At 44.5% G+C, this 12935-nt stretch overlaps 1 protein-coding gene and 1 long non-coding RNA gene across 2 annotated transcripts in view; one reads left to right on the forward strand and one right to left on the reverse strand.

The window, feature by feature from the left end:
- The window catches only part of ZBTB7C (zinc finger and BTB domain containing 7C), a 241414-nt gene that overhangs the window by 24323 nt on the left and 204156 nt on the right, over positions 1 to 12935 (forward strand). The window lies entirely within an intron of this gene.
- LOC310688578 lies at positions 17 to 262 on the reverse strand. Its single transcript, XR_014517050.1, has 2 exons — positions 216 to 262; positions 17 to 111 (listed from the first exon to the last, which is right to left on the reverse strand). It is a non-coding gene; the product is annotated as an uncharacterized lncRNA (long non-coding RNA).

Raw genomic sequence — 12935 nt, forward strand, 5'->3', positions numbered from 1 at the left:
GTCACTTCTTTTCTTATTTTTAAAAAAGTTTTTATTTATACTTTTCAAATTTATACATTTCATTAATTTTACAATCATTTTAACATTTCAAAGTTTGACTTCCTTCCCCCACTTTCAGCAGTTCCTTACATTTATTTTTAAATATCTACTGCATATCCAAAGTAATTTAATTTGCTCATTTAATTATCTACTTTAGATATATACTCTTAAGAAACTGCATGTTATTACAATAATCCTGCCAGTGTTTTTATCTGTTTGCAATTTATCTGTAAATATTCAATAAACTGTTTCCATTCTTTTATAAAAAGTTTGTTATCTTGATTTCTTATTCTTCCAGTGAGTTCTGCCATATCTGTATATTCCACAAGTTCCTGTATCCATTCTTCCTTTGCTGGGACTTCTGCTTCTTTCCATTTCTGGGCAAGTCACATTCTTGCTGCTACATAAATAAATTTCTATACAATTTAGGTAGTTCTGTCCCTATAATTCCCAAAAGCTTCATGGCCAAGAAGGGATTCGAACCCAGGACTTCCCAGCTTTAGTCCAACCCTCTAACAATAGTAAAGGTAAAGGTAAAGGGACCCCTGACCATTAGGTCCAGTCGTGACCGACTCTGGGGTTGCGGCGCTCATCTTGCTTTATTGGCCGAGGGAGCCAGCGTACAGCTTCCGGGTCATGTGGCCAGCATGACTAAGCCTTCTGGCGAACCAGAGCAGCGCACGGAAATGCCGTTTACCTTCCCGCTGGAGCGGTACCTATTTATCTACTTGCATTTTTGACATGCTTTCAAACTGCTAGGTTGGCAGGAGCTGGGACCAAACAACAGGAGCTCACCCTGTCGTGGGGATTCGAACCGCCGACCTTCTGTTCAGCAGGTCCTAGCCTCTGTGGTTTAACCCACAGCGCCACCCGCGTCCCTAACAATAGTAGTTCTCATATAGATTTTCAGGCTGCTCTCTTGAGACCTCCATCTCACAGGACCCACATTGCAACTGGGTAGTGTGAGGAAAGAATCTTGCGTTTCTCAGCAGAACATTATATTAATTCTGCTTTATGTCTCAAAAATTGCCATGCTATCTTGCCTTTTTATTGAGTCTCTCTGTGTGTGGATGTTTGCTTATTGATGGCAGTTTGCCAATGGAAGCGCTTCAGTTTGGAGACAAGGTTATTGCCTTGTAAATCAGCATGAGGTTATTGCTAATGCCTTTTAATTAAAAACCTAATAATCAGCTGCCTTTGTTTTAACTCTTAAGGAGAACTGTAAGGGGCAAGAGTCTTGTTGGCTTGGGCTGGGGGCAGACATGCACAGCTGGCGCAGACATTAGTGCTCATTGTCAGAAGATGAAAATGAAATGTTGTTATTATTCTTTCCCATTCTCCAGTACACTGACATATCAGAGCCGGAATTAAAGTGTGCCCTTCAGCTCTCTTCCCCTCAGCTTAAAAACGGGCCACTCAACTTATTTCTTTTCCATATTTAGAACACTGATAAACTGTTGGATCAAAAAGATTCGAAACCATTAATTATGCGTTTTCTTTTAAAACAGATTTCGGGTGCTGGATTACTAGCTTGAATTGTGTAACTGTACAAACCTTTACATGCCTGTTTCAGCCAGACTAGGGTAGAGACTTCAGGGTGTAGAGACTCATTCTAATTACAGCGTGAGAAGCCAACTAATTGATGAATTTAAAATGGCCTATCTCTCTCTCATATCTATCTATCTATCTATCTATCTATCTATCTATCTATCTATCTATCTATCTATCTAATCATCTATCTATATCTATCTATATCTATATCTATCTATCATCATCTATCTATCTATAACATCTATCTCTCTATCTATCATCTATCTATATCATCTACAGTGGTGCCTCACAAGACGAAAATAATCCATTCCGCGAGTCTCTTCGTCTAGCGGTTTTTTCGTCTTGCGAAGCAACCCTATTAGCGGCTTAGCGGATTAGCGCTATTAGCGGTTTAGCGGATTAGCGGCTATTAAAGGCTTAGCGGCTTAGCGGCTAAAAGGCTATTAGCAGCTTAGCGGCTTAGAAAAAGGGGGGGGAAAGCGGGGAAAAAAATTGGAACACTCGCAAGACGTTTTCGTCTTGCGAAGCAAGCCCATAGGGAAATTCGTCTTGCGAAGCAGCTCAAAAACGGAAAACCCTTTTGTCTAGCGGGTTTTCCATCTTGCGAGGCATTCGTCTTGCAGGGCACCACTGTATCTATATCATCTATCTATCTAATCATCTATCTCGCTATCTATCATCTATCTATCTATATAATCGGTCATCTATCTATCATCTATCTATCTATCTATCTATCTATCTATCTATCTATCTATCACATCTATCTCTCTATCCATCATCTATATCTATCTATCATCTATCTATCTGTCTATCTATCATCTATCATCATCTATAGATATATAGATATGTCTACATATGTCACTAACTTAATTTTGCCATTTCCTTTATTAAAATGGGTTTCCTCAGGTTTTCCGGAAGCATTTGATTATGTTGCATATGATTCTCTAAAGTTCTGGTTTTGTTTTTTAAATGCGCATTATGATAAAAATGAATTGCCAGTGTTGCCATAATTTAATCACATTCAGCAAGTGTGGGGGCGGGTGGGGTGGGGAAGGAAGGTGCATCATGTCTTTTAAACTGTAACCATGAGTGTAACAACGATCCCTTAAAGGTTAAGTTTTCCAGGCAAATCTCATGCCCCTGAACTTCAATTAGGGTTGATATTTCTGTGATTGCCCTTTTCCCATTCTGAAGCCGCTGATTATGGCTTTTAAAGAACTGATTAAGCAGGGACCCACAGGAGTTTATTGCAGTAGTGGGGATGACAGGAGGGGGGCGGAAATCACGTGCGATATTCTCCGTTCTACAGAGGTTTTTTTCCAGCGACCTTCTCTTTTGCCCCATGAATACAGATGGCTTCCATCGCTGCCTTTGCACCGCAGCTGTCACAACAAACTTTTCTGCCATCGGAAGAACATGGAACGCTTGAGGAAGCGGGCTGGGGCTTTATAGCCACTGGACTCCAGAAAGAAAGAAAGAAAAAACCTCATTCAAATATTCCCTACGAATGGGGGCACAATCGCTTGTCTGTATGCTTATAACGGTAGCTTCCAGCAGTGTCAACAATCAGAGCTGTGGCGCGTTCTGTGATTCTCCCTTTACAAGCACATCTTTTGAATGTGGCTGCAAAATTTTGCATTCCTTCTGTTATGGAAGAATCTAGGTGTGAGGCTGCTCAGTCACCCAGCTGGTCGGGCAGAACCCGTGGGTCCCTGTGGAATAAAGGAAGGAGTCCAGCCACCAACCGGAGCATATAGCTGTAGATCAAAGTTTATTGCGCAACAGGTTCAAAGAGGAATTTTGAACCCCAAGGATGGGGTGACAAAGACTTTTAAAACTTTCCCACCATATCCCAGAATACAGTTCGTACAGCATCATTGCTACATCACTGACATGTCACAAAAACAACAACAAAAAAATCCTTCCAGTAGCACCTTAAAGACCAACTAAGTTAGTTCTTGGTATGAGCTTTCGTGTGCATGCACACTTCTTCAAATACACTGAAACAGAAGTGGCCAGATCCTTCTATATAGTGAGAAGGTGGGGAGGGGTATTACTCAGAAGGGAGGTGGGAATGGGAGATTGGCAGATAGCCGAGATGAGCCTGTTGACGACTCTTAATGACTGTAATAGTACTTACAGGAAAAGGCAAGGGGTGAGAAGGTGAGAAATGGCTTAGTCATGTATAATGAGATAAGAATCCAATGTCTCTGTTCAGACTAGGTCTCTCCATGGTTTTAAGTTTGGTAATGAGTTGCAATTCAGCAGCTTCTCTTTCCAGTCTATTTCTGAAATTCCTTTGTAGTAAAACAGCTACTTTGAGATCTTGTATAGAATGTCCTGGGAGATTGAGAAGCTGCTGAATTGCAACTCATTACCAAACTTAAAACCATGGAGAGACCTGGTCTGAACAGAGACATTGGATACTTATCTCATTATACATGACTAAGCCATTTCTCACCTTCTCACCCCTTGCCTTTTCCTGTAAGACCTATTACAGTCATTAAGAGTCGTCAACAGGCTCATCTCGGCTATCTGCCAATCTCCCATTCCCACCACCCTTCTGAGTAATACCCCTCCCCACCTTCTCACTATATAGAAGGATCTGGCCACTTCTGTTTCAGTGTATCTGAAGAAGTGTGCATGCACACGAAAGCTCATACCAAGAACTAACTTAGTTGGTCTTTAAGGTGCTACTGGAAGGAATTTTTAAATTTTGACTATGGCAGACCAACACGGCTACCTATCTGTAACATGTCACAAAAAGGGAGGAGTTAACCTTGGCAAACATGTCCAGACAAGTCCTTGGTACAAGATTAGCATAAGCAGACATGGCAGGGCAAGACTCAGGTATAAGATTAGCATAGGCAAACACCTCTGAAGTCCCACCACCCAAAGTACAATAGAACTTCCTTTGCATGTCTGGCTCCTTGGCAAGTTCTGTGATGGGATTAGGCTTTCCTTGGCCAACAATCAGCTCAGCAATTGTCACCTCTGGGAACTTCCTGGAGTTCTTTTTCAAGGAGAAAATAGCTTTGGAATGAAAGAAACTGGCAAAGGAGTTGATTTTATATTATTTTTTAAAGCTAGGTAACTTCCCTGAGCTGTCAAGTTGAAAGGATACATTCAGGCGTAATATTTGTAACATTTAACTTTAAAGATGTGCCCCCCCCATAATTTCCGTAACGCTTCATAGGAATTGTAGAGTTGGAAGGGACCCCATGTGTCATCCAGTCCAACCTCTTCCAAGTATCCCTATTTTCCAATGGCAGTACTGGATTTACAGAAGCCGTTCCGGTTTCTGATTTGATCCTGGAATGTCCCACTTTTCCTTATGACGCCCCTCAACTCACCAGAGAAATGTTGGAGGTTATGGTAGGATGTCCCTGATTTCATTGGAGAAATATTGGAGGGTTATGTGACACCCCCCCCCCCCGAGCCAAGGAGATAACTAACTCTGTAAGATTTAGAAGGCAGCCCTGTATAGGGAAGATTTTTTATGTTTGTTGTTTTATAATGTTTTTATATATGTTGGAAGCCACCCAGAGTGGCTGGGATAACATAGTCAGATGGATGGGGTATAACAACAACAACAGCATTTTTTGTTGTTGTTTAGTTGTGTCCGACTCTTCGTGACCCCCTGGACCTGAGCACGCCAGGCACTCCTGTCTTCCACCGCCTCCCGCAGTTTGGTCAAACTCATGCTGGTAGCTTCGAGAACACTGTCCAACCATCTCGTCCTCTGTCGCCCCCTACTCCTTCTGCCCTCCATCTTTCCCAACATCAGGGTCTTTTCCAGGGAGTCTTCTCTTCTCATGAGGTGGCCAAAGTATTGGAGCCTCAGCTTCAGGATCTGTCCTTCCAGTGAGCACTCAGGGCTGATTTCCTTCAGAATGGATCGGTTTGATCTTCTTGCAGTCCATGGGACTCTCAAGAGTCTCCTCCAGCACCATAATTCAAAAGCATCAATTCTTCGGCAATCAGCCTTCTTTATGGTCCAGCTCTCACGTCCAATAATAGAATAGGACACTCCTATTTTCATCAGAGAAATGTTGGAAGGTATGCACTTTTATTTGGAATGTGTGGGTGGGGAAATCCTCTGCACCTCTAGCCCTTAGCATACTTAGGTTTTCATGTTGGGTATTTGACTTTGGTGGTACCTACACTCACAGAAACGCACCTAGGATTGGAGGTGTTATAGTCCAGAAATATTCTCTCTCTCTCTGTCTCCCCCCCCCCCACAAATAAAAGGGCACTGAGCAAGAAATAAAACAAAACAAAAAACGTGTCCCGCTTCGCTACGCCCATGATTCTGCTTATTCTGAGTGGCCAGGCACTCTCCCATATTTATAAATTTTAGTCTCAATATTTGGGCCCTGGATTTTAAAACCACTTCCAAATCTGTGTGGGTACTTCCCTCCTCCGCCTTCCCCACCCCTTTAAAAAAAAAAAGCATGTGCAAAGGTCAAAAATAACAAACGCGTAGGAGATGGTTAGAAGCGGATCCCTCAAATAAGAGAGAGGCAGCTGTAAAAATCTCTGCAGATTGTTATTATGACCTTTGCGTAAGTGTTTTTATAGTTTCCCTCCCGCTTCACTTTTCTAGCTAGGAAACATGATTATACTTTTGGGTGGGAAGCATGAACTGGGAGTGAGTAACAGAATTACATGGCACAACCAGCTTCCAAACCCAGTTAAGTTATGCAAGTTTTTATTTTATTTTAAGTGCGAATAGAAATTTTGAATTAAAAAAGCAATTGCCCTGATCCAGTAAGGGAGAGCTGTTAAAGGTGCGCAGCATGACTCTTGATATGTTTACTCAGAAGTAAATCCTGTGATGCACATGGAGGCTTCCTACTGGGTGAGTGTGCACCAAATTGCACTCTTAACGTAGTTCAATCCAGGATTCCCCAAACTGGGGTCTCCAGCTGTTTTTGGACTACAGTTCCCATCTTCCCTGACCACTGGTCCTGCTAGCCAGGGATGATGGGAATTGTAGTCCAAAAACTGGTGGAGACCCAGATTTGGAAACCCTGGGTTAATCTTCAATCCCTCTCCACAGGGAACCCTGCGAATTATGGTTCTATGAGGAGCCTAGAGCTCTCTCTTTTTCTCTCTAGTAAATAAGAATAAATTTTAGTCTCTTTACCAAATGAGGATTTCCAGGAATTTTTGAAGAGGGAGGAGGAGGGAGCCCCCGGGTTGAGGAGCAGGAGCTGGATAGCCATCTGTCATGGTTGCTTTAGTGGAGATTCCTGCATTTGCCTTTTCTTCTCCCGAAGATATGCCAGGAGAATAACGGGACAGAATAAAACAGTCATCCAGGTAGAGGAGCAACATGGTGATATTTAATAAATTTATACCCTCCCCTTCTTCGTAAAGGAGCCCAGGGCAGCAAATACCTCAGTGATAAAACTGTGCAATTAATAATAAAACAAAAAATAATAATAAAAACATCTAAAAGCCATGTAAAAATGTCTCAAGAGGACCACATACTCTCACAGTTCATAATGTCAGAGTTGCCAGGAACGGAATGTGAGCCATCAAATGCCTGGGTGGACAGGAATGTTTTGAAACCCCTCCTTAAAGTTAATAAAGACAGAGACAGAAATCACCATGGAGGGGATTCTACAAATGGGTAACTTCAAATGACAAGGTCATTTGTAGGGGCCAAAATGGTGGAGATTGCAGAAGGAGCTGTTTTAGGTAACTGGGTCACAAGCCATTTAGGGCTTTGGACACTCGTGCTGACACCTTGAATGACAGCAGCTACAATTTCAGAGTTAGCTTGTTGCTCAGGTTAGCAGCTGGCCTGAAAGTATTTATATACTTTGTATACTATATAAATTTAATAAATAGTAAGGGTGGTGAGCAAGGGACGCGGGTGGCGCTGTGGTCTAAACCACAGAGCCTAGGACTTGCCGATCAGAAGGTCAGCAGTTTGAATCCCCATGACGGGGTGAGCTCCCGTTGCTCGGTCCCTGCTCCTGCCAACCTAGCAGTTCAAAAGCACGTCAAGGTGCAAGTAGATAAATAGGTACCGCTCTGGCGGGAAGGTAAACGGCGTTTCCGTGCGCTGCTCTGGTTTCGCCAGAAGTGGCTTAGTCACGCTGGCCACATGACCCGGAAGCTGTATGTCAGCTCCCTCGGCCAATAAAGCGAGATGAGCGCCACAACCCCAGAGTCGTTCGCGACTGGACCTAATGGTCAGGGGCACCTTTACCTTTTGAGGGTGGTGAGCAAGATCAGGAGGAGCCCATCGGAAGAGAAGTGATGTTGCCAAGCTAGGACAAAAGGCAGCTATGCGAATCTTCAAATCTCAGCGAGTGAATGGGGTAAAACCATTTAAACAGGTACATAAAATAAATGACTCCAATGTTCCAGAGAGTCTTTTCCTCCTTGTAGAGCAGTGACCAAAGAGGCGATCGCTGATCCTGAGGTGGCCATGGAACATTAATGCTTCTTTCTGCATGTTTTTTGATAGCCCTCGCCAGCAAGTTTCCGATTCCTTGGGAAGCCTGTCTCCTTCAAAGCAAGGAGTCAGCTTTGCCAAAAGAAGTATGGAAACGACCTCTGCTCCATTATTTGCTTTAGTGTTTTTACGGTGGTTGTGGTGAACCACCACCAGCGCTTGGTAAAGGCAATGGGACAGTGATTTAAAAAATAATAATGAAATAAATGGTTAAGAAGAAAAGGTTGAGTTTTTTGACGCCAAATTAGGTTTTTATGGTTTTTGGGTGCAGGAAATTTGGAGCCTTGCATGAAATGCTAGATGTTTCATTATTCTCCATTTTTTCTAAAGCTTTCTTCTGAAACGCCCAACTCTCCTTAATGAGTTATATTTGCTTGCAAACAACAGGGGGAAAATATATCACCCATCCATTTGAATGAATTTTTCCAAGGCTCTTGAGTCTGCCCTGATTTCTTCCTGTTGAGGTCAGAGGGAGGACTGGCAGTGACTGCAGCAAAACACAACAGATGCCCAGTGCTGAGTGTTTGGAAAAGTTACCACCTGATGCATGCCTGAAGCTGCTCAGCTTTTCCCTTCCTCCCACCACCAAATCGGATTATGAATCAGTGCTACGTAACTTGGGTGCTTTAGAAATATGCAGTGGTGGTGATTTTTGGTGTGATTTTTTTGGCATCTTGGAGAAAGGGAAGCTCTTTTTTCAGTAGTGCCTCATGCCAAGATTGCAGCCTAGAATCGGAACGGATGCCAAGGGTCATCTAGTCCAACCCTCTGCAGAGTTGGAATCGCAGCTAAAGAACTCCTGACAGATGGCCATCTAACCTCTCCAATGAAGGAGAGCCCATCACCTTCTGAGGAAGCCCGTCCCACTGTCAAACAGCTCTTGCTTCCAGAAAGTTCTTCCTGGTGTTTAGCTGGAATCTTCCTTTTTGTCCTTTGAATCCATTGGTTTGGGTCTTGCTGTCTGAAGCAGCAAAAAGCCAATATAATAAAATATAATAATAATAATAATATTTATTCCCTGCCCATCTGACTGAGTTTCCCCAGCCACTCTGGGTGGCTTCCAATCGAGTGTTAAAAACAATACAGCGTTAAATATTAAAAACTTCCCTAAACAGGGCTGCCTTCAGATGTCTTTTAAAGATAAGATAGCTACTTATTTCCTTCACATCTGAAGGGAGGGCGTTCCACAGGGCAGGGGCCACTACCGAGAAGGCCCTCAGCCTGGTTCCCTGTAACCTCACTTCTCACAGCAAGGGAACTGCCCTCGGCGCTGGACCTCAGTGTCCGGGCTGAACGATGGGGGTAGAGACGCTCCTTCAGGTATACTGGACCGAGGCCATTTAGGGCTTTAAAGGTCAGCACCAACACTTTGAATTGTGCTCGGAAACGTACTGGGAGCCAATGCAGATCTCTCAGGACCGGTGTTATGTGGTCCCGGCGGCCACTCCCAGTCACCAGTCTAGCTGCCGCATTCTGGATTAATTGCAGTTTCTGGGTCACCTTCAACGGTAGCCCCACGTAGAGCACATTGCAGTAGTCCAAGCGGGAGATAACTAGAGCATGCACCACTCTGGCAAGACAGTCCGCAGGCAGGTAGGGTCTCATCCTGTGTACCAAATGGAGCTGGTAAACAGCTGCCCTGGACACAGAATTGACCTGCACCTCCATGGACAGCTGTGAGTCCAAAATGACTCCCAGGCTGCGCACCTGGTCCTTCAGGGGCACAGTTACCCCAAGATTGCTCTATCTTCCACGAGACAGCACTTCAGGTATTTGAAGATGGCTGTCATAACCCCCCCCCCAAAGAATGCAGCTGTAGTCTGTTTAGGGTGCTGAGAGCTGTTAGGAGACCCCTGTTTCCAAACAGTCCCCAGGATTCTTTGGGGGAAGTCATGACTTTTTAAAGGGGTGTGATAAGGTGAGCCGGACATTTTCCAAGAGACATGTATTAGTGAATAAGAACTCTCTCTGGTAAACAGAGTCAGTTGGTGATGATGCCTCAACCTTCTGACAATAAATATATATATATATTAAATAAATTGTCCAATAGCACCTTAGAGACCAACTAAGTTTGTTCTTGGTATAAGCTTTCGTGTGCACGCACACAAAAGTTTATACCAAGAACAAACTTAGTTGGTTGCTAAGGTGCTACTGGACATTTTTAATTTTTTTTAAAAATATATTTCAACTGCGTCAGACCAGCACAGCTACCTACCTGAATCTTCTGACAATAAGCGTCTTAAAAATATGCAGCTTCTATATGCCTCTGAAGGGTATTTTTGGGGTTTGGAAATTCCATTCACCAGTGAGAACAGATAAAAACGCAAATCTGTACCCCTGTGAGTGCTTTTCCATTTCTTTTACTAAAAGGTAAAGGTAAAGGACCCCTGGAAGGTTAAGTCCAGTTAAAGGTGGTTAAGTCTAGTTAAAGGGGTTGCGGCGCTCATCTCGCTTTCAGGCCGAGGGAGCTGGCGTTTGTCCACAGACAGCTTTCCAGGTCATGTGGCCAGCATGACTAAACCGCTTCTGGTGCAACAGAACACTGTGACGGAAACCAGAGCGCACGGAAATGCCGTTTACCTTCCCACCGGAGCGGTACCTATTTATCTACTTGCACTGTTGTGCTTTTGAACTGCTAGGTTGGCAGGAGCTAGGACAGAGCCACAGGAGCTCACCCCGTCGCGGGGATTCGAACTGCCGACCTTCCGATCAGCAAGCCCAAGAGGCTCGGTGGTTTAGACCACAGCGCTGGAGTGTGGAATTTTGCCCAACCTGAAATGGCAAAGTGTAGCAACCTAGATACCGGCCGTGGAAGTTTTAGTTTTCTCCTGGGCCTGTGTTTACGACGATGATTCGAGAAACCGGGCCCGGGCGTAAAGCTTAAATGGGCCAGTTCTCATTAGCTATCCCCTCGAGCCACTTTTAAATATAGGCACTGCCTTCTTATCCTTTAGGTCACAGGAGGAACCTGTCTCCATTTCACATTTTGTGTGGGTATTTTTTCCACCCCTGTCTTTCCGTGCTTTCCGGTATGTCAGGCGGAGATGAACTGACAGCCCCGATTCTCTTCAGCGCGGGGTATGGAGCGGCACTGGCTGCTTGAGCATAAGGTGAAATCTTGATGAGCACCGCGGTGAACCCAAGGGAGGCAAGGCCTGTTTTATTAATGAGATCAGCTGCTGCCAGCTTACTCCTGCTGAGGAGTCGGAGGGAGGTCAGGCAGGTGAGCTCAGCACCTCGTTCGCCTGCCAAGCTCCGCACTTTAAAAGACCCCCTCAAGCCCCTTTTGGTCCACATATCCATCTAACCTGCTGGTTTGGGAGCAAATGAGCACAGGTCAGCAGTGAGGCCAGGGAGTGGGAGGGAGGGAAAGGGTCTTTGCAACCAATTTCCCACTCAGTGCAGAGAGTGTTGCATCTGCCACCGTAATAGGTTCATCTGTTGCATTAGCCCGCAAGACTGATGGGAGAATGATTTGTGAAATATACTCGGAGTCGCGTAATGATATCATGCTCCTTATTGCAGCTCTAAAACAGTGAATGAATTCCCTCCCCCCCAAAAAACCTCAGGCTTTATATACGTTATTTGCACAATGAGTCCCGTCTGATTGGTTGATTCAGTTTCCCTCCTGGCTTTCCTGATATCCACAGAAAGGTAAAGTAAAAAGGTAAAGGACCCCTGGACGGTTAAGCCCAGTGAAAGGCGACTATGGGGTTGCGGCGCTCATCTCGCTTTCAGGCGAAGGGAGCCGGCGTTTGTCCACAGACAGCTTTCTGGGTCATGTGGCCAGCAGGACTAAACTGCTTCTGGCACAACGGGACACCGTGACAGAAGTCAGAGCACACAGAAACGCTGTTTATCTTCCTGCCGTAGTGGTACCTATTCATCTACTTGCACTGGTGCGCTTTCGAACTGCTAGGTAGGCAGAAGCTGGGACAGAGCAATGGGAGCTCACCCCATCGTGCAGACTCGAACATTCTGTGGCTTTGACCACAGCACCACCACCTTCCTCCATCAGAGGTGCTACCTCCCTCCTAACACCCATATCTTGAATACACCTGCAGTCTCCTTCTTTGGAGGTCTTTAAGCAGAGGCTTGACAACCATATGTCAGGAGTGCTCTGATGGTGTTTCCTGCTTGGCAGGGGGTTGGACTCGATGGCCCTTGTGGTCTCTTCCAGCTCTGATTCTATGAAATACACACACACTCACAGAACCATTATGGAAGGGCACTAAGCCCTCTTTCCTTTTTCCTTTCTCCTTCTGTGATGGAACTCCTATTTGGGGACTTCCCTGTCTTTTTTCTGGCCCATGTAGGACCAGACTGGATAGTTGGCCTTTGTGAAGATTTGACGTTTTCATCCCCCCAAAAGTTTTTGATTTGAGTTCCTACTGAAATGAGGCTGCATTTTAACGTTGTATTTTAATCTTGTTTTTAAGTTGTATTTCAATCAATTGTTTTTATACCTGGTGTTAGCTGCCCTGAGCCCGGTCTTGGCTGGGGAGGGCGGGGTATAAATAAAATTTGTTGTTGTTGTTGTTGTTGTTGTTGTTGTTAGCCCCATCTCAGTTATGGGGATGGCAACACTGACAAACCTTTACAGTGGTACTTCAGGTTACATACGCTTCAGGTTACATACGCTTCAGATTACAGACACTTCAGGTTACAGACTCCGCTAACCCAGAAATAGTACCTCAGGTTAAGAACTTTGCTTCAGGATGAGAACAGAAATTGTGCAGCAGCGGCACAGTGGCAGTGGGAGGCCCCATTAGCTAAAGTGTTGCTTCAGGTTAAGAACAGTTTCATGTTAAGAACAGACCTCCGGAACGAATTAAGTTCTTAACCTGAGGTACCCTTGTATTTTATTATTTAA

This window comes from Podarcis liolepis (assembly GCF_965112155.1).
Source record: "Podarcis liolepis genome assembly, chromosome: 11".
Lineage (NCBI taxonomy): Eukaryota > Metazoa > Chordata > Lepidosauria > Squamata > Lacertidae > Podarcis > Podarcis liolepis.